Source organism: Perca fluviatilis, chromosome 15 (genome assembly GCF_010015445.1).
Source record: "Perca fluviatilis chromosome 15, GENO_Pfluv_1.0, whole genome shotgun sequence".
NCBI classification, from domain to species: domain Eukaryota; kingdom Metazoa; phylum Chordata; class Actinopteri; order Perciformes; family Percidae; genus Perca; species Perca fluviatilis.
Window position 1 is genome coordinate 1690300 of NC_053126.1, and position 11301 is coordinate 1701600.

General features: G+C 44.1%; 1 protein-coding gene across 1 annotated transcript in view; it reads right to left on the reverse strand.

Moving 5' to 3' along the window:
• The window catches only part of LOC120574289, a 41254-nt gene extending 32506 nt beyond the window's left edge, over nucleotides 1-8748 (reverse strand). The window contains exon 1 of the mRNA XM_039824590.1: nucleotides 8672-8748. The gene's annotated coding sequence lies outside the window, so the exon portion shown is untranslated. The remainder of the gene's footprint in view (nucleotides 1-8671) is intronic.
• Nucleotides 8749-11301: the final 2553 nt, after the last annotated feature.

An 11301-nucleotide genomic window follows, 5' to 3' on the forward strand; every position in this document is an offset into this window, starting at 1 on the left:
TAGAGACCCCCCAAAAATTTCACAAATCACGTTTTCAGGGGAGCCCATGTCTTATTAAAGGGGTGATAGAATGCAAAACCGATTTTACCTTGTCATGGTTGAATAATGACAGTTTAGTGGGTAACTAGGACACACATAGAACCTCTAAATCCCATTGACACCTCTTTCCTCTGCAAATCTCACTATTTGAAACTGCTGCTGAAAACGGGCGAATCTCAACGAGCCGCCGAGTTGACGCTCCTCCTCATTTGGCTCTAGTCTCTCTCTTTGCCACGCCCCAACATTTACATAGGCTACACAACTGACCTGAGATCAGGTAGTCTTCTGAATCTAGGTCACGCAGATGCAACCTGTTCTCACAGAATTCCGTGAAATGAACACGACACCTTAAACTCAAAATCTGTGGCAGTTTCACGGATTCGCCGAAGATTCCGTGATGGCCCACGGATGTGATGCCTACGTAAGTCAATGACAGGCATCATCCGTGGTCTACGCACAGATTCCCTAATCACAGCACGTTTCTTTCTGGGGGGTAGAACTGGGCCCTCATTAAATTATGGAATAATTAATTTTTTTATTTTTAAATAGGCCTATTTGTGGAAAAAAATATGTAATATTTGAGTTACATAAAAGCTTTTTATTTGTTTTCTTCCTAATTGTCCTTGAAATAGTGGTCAAGAACCCCCCCCCCCAACACAAAAATGGTTTGGCCACTAATCAAAATTTGATGTTGTCGGTAGATTTGAAGTTCAGTGGCTACGCTCAAAATGTCAGAAATGTGCTCAGAAAAGGAAAGAGAAGAGAAGAAGAAAATAGAGGCCTTAGAGATTTTCTAAACAAATATTTAAAAAAAAGATGGTGACGGTGAAGCTGGAACTGTCAACGTAGGGCAAGGTAAGAAACAGCGCAGCCAACGTTTACGAGCCTTAACGTAACCTACCAGGCCAGCTCTAATGTTAACGTCCTCCATTAGCTTGTATAAAAGCCTGACACAACCAGGACCCCAGGAAGAGCGCCATGTCTAAAGCCACCATGGGCTTAGCGGATAGGGGTGGTACTGCACCCCATGGCCCAGAAACACGTGCAGGGGGGGCGGAGGGTGCTTGAGCACCTGCCCCTTTGCCCCTTGATGCCCAAAGTGCCCTTTTGTCAAGGAAAAATAAATAAATAAAAAATGTAATTAAAGGCCCTTTTGTGAAGGCCTGACCAAATCTAACTATTAGTACAATTAATGAATAATAATTTATTCGTAAATCAAATGAACCACATGATGACCTTTCACCTGACGACCTCATCCAGACCGGGACGAAGGAAAGGATCTTCAATACCGCGGCTGCTGGTAAGTGCTGTTCTCAGCAAAGAAGTGTTTGTAATGTTTACTGATTATTATTATTAAAAGAAATAGCTAGTTGTTTATATTGCTGTGTGTGTGTGTGTGTGTGTGTGTGTGTGTGTGTGTGTGTGTGTTGTGTGTGTGTGTGTGTGTGTGTGTGTGTGTGTATGTAGCCTAGAAGTAACGTTTAGTTCGCTTTTTGAGGAGAAGTTTAGGCGTGCGAGGGGTCTTGTTTTATGTTATTTGACTAAAAACTATTTACACTATTATTATTATTCCAGTATTTATTTAATGCGAGACACAGCAGGCAAAAACATTGTTTTTTTTCACTGGTCAATTTTGAGATTTGGGGCTATTTGTCTTCAATAACATGTATTCTTTCAGAATTGTGGTGAAAAAAGAAAAAATACACATTTAGATCTTTATTTTACTACCACTTTGTTTGCGTCGGTAGATTTCTCCTAAATTCAACAAAAGTTGTGGTTCTAAATCATCCCGCTGCTTCCATCGCTGTCTGGCACCCTGTCATCACATATGGAAAGCTCTCTCTCTTAACAATGCGTGTCGGATCCAAATATGGTCATTTCCTTTTTATCAGCAACCAATCGTGAAAGTAAAAGGGGGGATTTAACTCTAAATGCGCAATCTCATTGGCTGATGCCAATTTCTGACAAAGTGATTTGTTCAAAATGGTCACGTGACGCGCTCTGAATTTCCACGGTAGCCTACATGTCATATATTAAATATGTAGGTGTCACATATATACTATTCTACTATAATTACTATAAAATACTGCACCAATCTGTAATTGTTGGGATCCTAAGTGGTTGTGGGGTGGTTGTTCTCCTAAGAGACCTACCAGCTTCTCTTCTTCTGGCTTCTCCAGGAAACTACTCCATCTTCTCCTAGGGAGACTACCAGCTTCTCTTCTCCTCTTCTCCTAGGAGAACTACCAGCTTCTCTTCTCCTCTTCTCCTAGGAGAACTACCAGCTTCTCTTCTTCTCTTCTCCTAGGAGAACTACCAGCTTCTCTTCTCCTAGGAGAACTACCAGCTTCTCTTCTCCTAGGAGAACTACCAGCTTCTCTTCTCCTCTTCTCCTAGGAGAACTACCAGCTTCTCTTCTCCTAGGAGAACTACCAGCTTCTCTTCTTCTCTTCTCCTAGGAGAACTACCAGCTTCTCTTCTCCTCTTCTCCTAGGAGAACTACCAGCTTCTCTTCTTCTCTTCTCCTAGGAGAACTACCAGCTTCTCTTCTCCTAGGAGAACTACCAGCTTCTCTTCTCCTAGGAGAACTACCAGCTTCTCTTCTTCTCTTCTCCTAGGAGAACTACCAGCTTCTCTTCTTCTCTTCTCCTAGGAGAACTACCAGCTTCTCTTCTCCTAGGAGAACTACCAGCTTCTCTTCTCCTAGGAGAACTACAAGCTTCTCTTCTTCTCTTCTCCTAGGAGAACTACCAGCTTCTCTTCTCCTAGGAGAACTACCAGCTTCTCTTCTTCTCTTCTCCTAGGAGAACTACGAGCTTCTCTTCTCCTAGGAGAACTACCAGCTTCTCTTCTCCTTTTCTCCTAGGAGAACTACCAGCTTCTCTTCTTCTCTTCTCCTAGAAGAACTACCAGCTTCTCTTCTCCTAGGAGAACTACCAGCTTCTCTTCTCCTAGGAGAACTACAAGCTTCTCTTCTTCTCTTCTCCTGGGAGAACTACCAGCTTCTCTTCTTCTCTTCTCCTAGGAGAACTCCGCGCTTCTCTTCTCCTAGGAGGAGACTACCAGCTTCTCTTCTCTTCTCCTGGGAGAACTACCAGCTTCTCTTCTTCTCTTCTCCTAGAAGAACTACCAGCTTCTCTTCTCCTAGGAGGGCAAGCTTCTCTTCTCCTGGGAGACTACCAGCTTCTCTTCTTCTCTTCTCCCTGGGAGACTACCAGCTTCTCTCTCCTAGGAGGCTGCACTTCTTCTTCTTCTCTTCTCCTAGGAGAACTACAGGCTTCTCTTCTCCTGGGAGGGAGACTACCAGCTTCTCTTCTCCTGGGAGGAACTACCAGCTCTCTTTCTCTTCTCCTGGGAGAACTACCAGCTTCTCTTCTCCTAGGGAGGACTGCCAGCTTCTCTTCTCCTGGGGAGACTACCAGCTTCTCTTCTTCTGGAGGACTACCTGCTTCTCTTCTTCTCTTCTCCTAGGAGGGACTACCAGCTTCTCTTCTCCTGGGAGAACTACCGCTTCTGTTCTCGGGAGAACTACCAGCTTCTCTTCTTCTCTTCTCCTAGGAGAACTACCAGCTCTCTTCTCCTAGGAGAACTACCAGCTTCTCTTCTTCTCTTCTCCTAGGTGGAGGAACTACCAGCTTCTCTCTCTGGCTGTTGTACTTTGGGAAGTTTTATTTTTTGGCTATTTTTCCAGGTGTGAATCTCTTAGTGAAGATATTTTACCAGTGGAGGAGGAAGTGCATCTCTGTCTACCCAGTTGGTGGTCACTGAGCCTGTCTCTCTCTCTCTGCTGACCTGTCTGTCTGACCCAGTTGGTGGTCACTGAGCCTGTCTCTCTCTCTGACCTGTCTGTCTGACCCAGTTGGTGGTCACTGAGCCTGTCTCTCTCTCTGACCTGTCTGTCTGACCCAGTTGGTGGTCACTGGCAGTCTCTCTCTCTCTGACCTGTCTGTCTGGTTGGTGGTCACTGAGCCTGTCTCTCTCTCTCTGACCTGTCTGTCTGACCCAGTTGGTGGTCACTGAGCCTGTCTCTCTCTCTGACCTGTCTGTCTCTCTCTCTCTGACCTGTCTGTCTGCCGTTGGTGGTCACTGAGCCTGTCTCTCTCTCTCGACCTGTCTGTCAGCCCAGTTGGTGGTCACTGAGCCTGTCTCTCTCTCTCTGACCTGTCTGTCTGACCCAGTTGGTGGTCTGGGACGTCTCTCTCTCTCTCTCTGACCTGTCTGTCCCCCCAGTTGGTGGTCACTGAGTCTGTCTCTCTCTCTCTCTGACCTGTCTGGCCAGTTGGTGGTCACTGAGCCTGTCTCTCTCTCTGACCTGTCTGTCTGACCCAGTTGGTGGTCACTGAGCCTGTCTCTCTCTCTGACCTGTCTGTCTGTCTCTGACCGCTTAGTTGGTGGTCACTGAGCCTGTCTCTCTCTCTCTGACCTGTCTGTCTGACCCAGTTGGTGGTCACTGAGCCTGTCTCTCTCTCTCTGACCTGTCTGTCTGACCCAGTTGGTGGTCACTGAGTCTGTCTCTCTCTCTCTCTCTGACCGTCTGTCTGACAGTTGGTTGGTCACTGAGTCTGTCTCTCTCTCTGACCTGTCTGTCTGACCCAGTTGGTGGTCACTGAGCCTGTCTCTCTCTCTGACCTGTCTGTCGCCGTTGGTGGTCACTCGAGCCTGTCTCTCTCTCTTGACCTGTCTGTCTGACCCAGTTGGTGGTCACTGAGTCTGTCTCTCTCTCTCTGACCTGTCTGTCTGACCCAGTTGGTGGTCACTGAGCCTGTCTCTCTCTCTCTGACCTGTCTGTCTGACCCAGTTGGTGGTCACTGAGCCTGTCTCTCTCTCTGACCTGTCTGTCTGACCCAGTTGTTGGTCACTGAGCCTGTCTCTCTCTCTGACCTGTCTGTCTGACCCAGTTGTTGGTCACTGAGCCTGTCTCTCTCTCTGACCTGTCTGTCTGACCCAGTTGGTGGTCACTGAGCCTGTCTCTTCTTTGTATCTCTGACAGTGTGAAGATAATCTGTCAAATAACAATTTAGTCTACTTTCTTTGCTTTCTCCAATGTTGTAAATATTGGTCTTTTGAATGATTCATAAGAAGCTCATCCTTGTGTATCACCGGATGTCCAGTGACAGTGCAGCATGGAGGCACTCAGAATACCAACGCATGCCTCAACTTGGTTATATGGGCCCAATGTCCTGCTGTGTCTTTGTGGGGAAAAGCAGGGTTGTCTATTCTCAGATCAACTCCAGCAGTATCAGCAGCAACAACATAGAGTTTAGATTCTCTGCCTGAGCCCGACCCGGGCCGTTATTTTCCGCCACTATCCTCAGGCCGGGCCGGGCCGGGCCCTTGATCAAGCATTTGTGTTTTTTTTTTCATTACTTTAGCCTAATTGGGTGGGGAGAAAGCTATGCCATAATCAGAAATGTGATCTACATAGGCTATATTTAGGCCAAAGTAACAAATGTGTCCAAAAAGTTACACAAGTTGGACTTCATTTACAAAATGAAGGCTGTATTGTGGAGCTTAAGTGCAACATGGAGCTTGAGGATGTAAAGAAAAAAAGAAAAACAGGAGAATTACCCATGTTTATGAATTACACATGTTGTATATGTACACATACCCAAACAAAGCTATAGCCTATACATCTCTGTGAACAAAAACCTCAGCAACAATCTGCTTATCCTTTTAATTTCCTGAAATGCTTCCTAAAACCAGTCACAGAGCTCCGTCACGGCTGGCAGCCCACGGCACTCCATACCCACGCAAGGTCACCGTTTTTTGGGACTACCAAACGCCGCTGCCCTGACAGAGCTCCAGGGCCTGCAGCTCCCCTCTTCCTGCTAGCTAAATGCCCGATGTATGTGAGTGAGAGCGCGGTCAGCGAGCTTGTTACACCAGCAATCTCTTACCACAGGTTCCAGTTAATCTTATAATGTGTGTAATTATAATGTGTTGAGTTATTTAAAGAAACGAGCAGGGAAATAAACGCATCTTGTCCGCGAGTCTCACTGATAGAGCCTGTGGCTGGATGGAGCTCTATCAATGAGAGCTCTTAGAATTCATCTGAAATTCACAAAAAATCATAAAATTGAAATCGGACACCATTGTTAGCTTTATAAGACCTTGGGGTAGATGTTATATAAGTGGCGTGACAAAATTCAGACTGTAAATATACTCTAATTACGCTGAAAATGAAGCTAACTAGCCGCAATCTGTACACATAGGATTGAAGGGACAGTCACAGCTGACGAAACCCCTAATGTTCACAAAAATTCATAAAATTGAAATCGGACACCATTGTTAGCTTTATAAGACCTTGGGGTAGATGTTATATAAGTGGCGTGATGAAATTCAAACTGTAATTAAAGCTGCAAGCAGCGATGGACGGGCCCTCACGTCTCTGTGCGCGTCCTGGGTTACTGGCGGACGCTGCTCCTTGCCTCCGTGCATTTGCGCCGCAAATCGTCACCAATGAAAAGGGGACTCCCCGCTGAGTTCAACGATACCTCACACAAGACTCTACATCATACAGTTCATTAGCTGTGAAGGGGGCGTGGCCAACTTATAGGGGTCGGGTCAAACCTTTACCAATATAAAAGGAAGTCTTTGCTGAGTTCATTGATACCTCACATAAGACTCTACCTTAAACGGGTCACCATTTATGAAAGGGGGCGTGGCTAAGTACAGAGGGGCGGGCCAAACAATCACCAATGAGGAACAATAAGGAACTTATTAACTGCTTAGTTCAATGATACCTCACACAAGGATATACCTTAAACGGTTGAAATGCTATGAAAGGGGGCTTGGCTTAAGCATAGGGGGCGGGCCAAACCATCACCAATGAAGAATGAACTCTCTGCTGAGTTCAATGACACCTCACACAAGACTCTACCTTAAACGGTTGAAATGTTATGAAAGGGGGCGTGGCCTGAGTAAGTGGGCATAAACCACACATTCTAAGTTTCATGTAAATCTGATGATGTTTGTCATATAAGGTGCATTTCCTGTTGTCAGCAGGGGGCGCTATGACCAAAAGTCAATATCGGCCTATAGATGTCCTCAGACCTGGACCCTTGTTGATTTTGTGAAATTTCAAGCAGATATGACAATGTACATATGGCCGCAATGGCCGCCATGCCACGCCCACACTGCCTGACAAAAAGTTTTTCTTTTAATAACTTTTCATCATTAAGGTGTTGGGATGGTACAGACCAAGTTTGAAGTCCATCGGATGAAATCTCTAGGAGGAGTTCGTTAAAGTATAGCACCTTCACTTTTAGGCCTACTTCCTGTTGCCACTAGGGGGCGCTATGACTTTAAGTAAATATCGGCCTTTATTTGTCCTCAGGGTTGGACTATTATGAATCCTGAAAAGTTTCGAGCCGGTTGGACAACGTACACTCGAGTTACACCCACTTCCTGTTTTGATGGCGAAACGCACAAAATGGCCGCCCCGCCACGGCCACGTCCTATGACGAAAAGTTTTTCTTTTAACAACTTTCCATCTTTAACATCTTAATATCTTTAACATTTTTAATTCAAAATGGCGGACTTCCTGTTGGCTTTAGGGTATGGCTCTAATGAAGTTTTTTGTACATCTTGACATGTTACATATGTTTACCAAGTTTCGTGAGTCTACGTTGAACGCACTGCAGGGGCTCAATTTTTTTAACTTTCTCGGGGGCGCTAGCGAGCCATTTCTGTGCGCCTATTCCCGAAACCCTTAAAATACGTAAATTTTCACCAGACTTGATGCAACCTCCAAATTTGGTGAGTTTTTGAATATGGTAAGCCCCTCAACAAGGCAATTAATTTGACGGGGAAAAAATAATTGCTTCAGTTTCAATAGGGCCTTCGCCGCTGTCGGCGCTCAGGCCCTTAATAGCTTCGCTAGTTATGCCGGCAGCTGGCAGCCAGCCAGCTCCACGGACGGGCCCCAGGAGTATTCCAGTAGTCCAGTACCCCGGGGAAACGGTGACTTTCACTGGGTATGGAGGTTGCCGCTTTCTCGTCAGACTGTGTTTTTTCCCCCAACGTCTCCTCCCAGGCAGCGTGGAAATGGTTATCATGCTTCCTCTATTTATTTACATTCTTTCTCTCTCTTGTTCTCTCGTTCTCTCTCTCTCTCTCTCTCTCTCTCTCTCTCTCTCTCTCTCTTTCTCTCTTCCTTTTCCTGCTTCCAAATCAATCAGTTGACTGAGGCCGTTCACTCTTTCACTTAAAACAATCATATTTTGCCACGACTGCTGTGAGCCAATCATCTTGTTGCTGTCAAACTGTCTTTCTCATCCCCCGTCCACCTCTAGTATTCATCACAACCAGAACCCATGAGGTGCTCTTAACCGCTTCAATAACACCACCATTGTCCAGACTCCATCTTGAGATATTAATGTACAACTCAGGATATCCCCTTAAATCGATGATGTAACAATGGGATCTAATCACAAAGACTCCTCTCATATTGTTTCACCTTTCCTGTTCTGCAATATCAAACTAATTAATTTAATTCCTTTTTAAACTGTTTTATATTAAGTCTCTCCTGATCGAACTGAAGTTGCTTGAAAAGGTTGATGCCTGTTATAAAAACTGTACATGTTCAGATTTAATTCTACACACAAAATCAATAATTGTTGTTTAAACTCACCTTTTATTATGTCTCATTAGCTCTGCCTGGTCTGTGTAGATGTGGCTGCCTAGTCAGAAAGCCTTCCTGACCCCACACGTTACATATACAGAGAGAGAGAGATCAGAGACTGGTTTATATTCTCGGTCTGCCCCTCACAAACCCCTCCCAAAGGCAAATGTCCAAACTGAAAGTAGGACCACTCTAACTCATGATTTACCAGAAACCATGTGACTTCAAGGAAAACGAGGTATAGGTTTTTTGGGCTGAGGGTGTTTCTGAAATTAAACCAAATCAGTAACAAAAAAAGTAAAAGAGAAAGGAAGAGAGCTCTTTTCCCCAAAAACCTTGTGGTTTAAAGGAAAACAATGAGTTTACATTGACATGAATAACGCCTTTATGAGGCTTACACCGATTATGATCATATTGGGGGTATGTTAATATCTTAATCTTCTATAGAGCAACAATAGAGTCAAATCTTCGGTAAACCAGCTGGTTTGGAAATTTGACAGTCAAAACCAAAACTCAGATTTTCAATCTGGTCAAGATGGCAGGCAAAATTATGGGAACACCTGCACCCCTCACCCCGCAGGAGCTTTTTGATCAGGCAACAATCAGGCAGGCTAAGATCATTCTATCGGATAACTCTCACGTGTTGTTTTCAGAGCTATTGAACTCAGGAAAGAGGTACAGGGTTCCTCTGTGCAAATATAACAGGTATAAGCACTCATTTGTTCCTCTCTCAGTTAAGCTCATTAATGAGCAGTGATGAACGATATGACCATGAATTTATTAATGTATATCTGTGACTGAAAGTACAGTATGTATGTATGGATATGAATGAAGAAATTAATGTATATTTACAATGGATTGTAAGGATATTTATGAATGGATAAATGAATGTTTTATTTTTAGGACTGAATGCATGGATGCACAGAATGGTATGGTATGGTAGAACGGTAGAATGTAGGAAGGATGGCTTTTTTGCACAAGTAGCCTATAGAAAATGGTAATTTGCTATTTACACAGGTCTTTGAGTAGCCTAGATGTTCAATGTACATTTGTCTTCTAACTGTTTTAACCCTGTGCTTGTTGTGTGCCTCTGTTGTAACTCTTGCAGCAATTTCTCTCCAGTGTCCAAAACGAATTTCTCCATGGGGGAGACTAATAAAGATACTTTGACTTTGATGTTGGTCCTCCTGCGGAATTGTGCTACTTTTGAAGTGTTGCCGCAGGTTGAGATTTTGGTCCACTGTTTGGGTGGATCAGACCTATTTCGGATGCAAATTACGTAAATAATATCTATCAATAATAATCCACATTTTAATGTTAACTAGAACAATTTATATTACCCAAACTGACGTGCTCCAGATGAGCAAGTACACACATGAACATGGGACACGAAGGCAGCAAACTACGGAGTTTACGCGACGCAGCACGAGACTATGGAGGACAACAGAGTTAACAACTAGCTAGCTAGCCAGTCTTGCATTGCTAGACCTATTGCCACAGTGCAGCCGACATTTTAACCAAATAACGTTTCCCCTTGTATGCAGAGGACTGTTCTTATACTGTGTTTGCAGGTGAGAAAACTGCACAAACGCGCCACATTTATGTGTTATTCTCGTTTGTAGAGACATTCTTTTATGTGTAGTCATTTGTTCGAAAAATAGGCAGCTAACTAATGCTATCTTAAATAGCTACCTAAGCCGTTATTGCCGCATCATTAGCTGTATGGCTCTACGGGGTTGTGACACAGCAGATTGTTTTCTCAAAACATGTAACATTACAGACAAATGCTGGGTTCAGTGGCTGATATAAGCAGTCTTTTGTAGTAGTAGGCTGCACATTTCATAATGTGTCTTGGTAATTCATTTAATTTTATGACAGTTTTATAATGTGTAATTTACTGAAATACTTTTGGCGCTTAAATTTTAGTTTTAGAAGGATGTTAGCCCAATCTGAGTGCTTGAGACTTACTATGACTTACAAAGATACATAACAGCTACAAGTGTATGCAGTATTGACCCTATTATACTTCATCAACAGGAGTAGATAGGTCAAACAGCAAACAGCCACCATCAAATAGTCTCTAAACAAAGCATAAGGCTGTCTTTGAGATTTCACACGAGCAATGGTTAAAGTTACTCAGGCTACTGAAGAATACCATAATTCCTCCGTTCAATTAGGCCTGCAGGGCCCCAAGCTTCAATCCTTTTGCAATTTTACACATAATCCATGATGATTACATTACACAAAACTCAAATTGCACATCAAATGACACACTGTCAATATTTTTAGAGACCCCACAAAATTTCACAAATCAAGTTTTCAGGGGAGCCCCATGTCTTATTAAGGGAAGCCAAGCTCCCCTAGCAACCCCGTAAGTTCGCACCCTGCTGTCGGAGCGTCCACATGATACAAGCCTTCTGTGATCGCACATGCGCCCCACCCCTCCTCCTCACAGTTACTAGTAGCCAAGGAGGACATGGAGGATTAAAAGATGATGGACTCTTCAGAAGAGGTCATTATCTTTACTCGAGCTTCTGCGCAGGAAAGTCACTGGACGCCACAACCTTCTGAACATAGTCATACTGAGAAAACAAGAGAGAGTTGTGTGGAGCTGATAGTCTTAATTAGCTTTGTAGCAA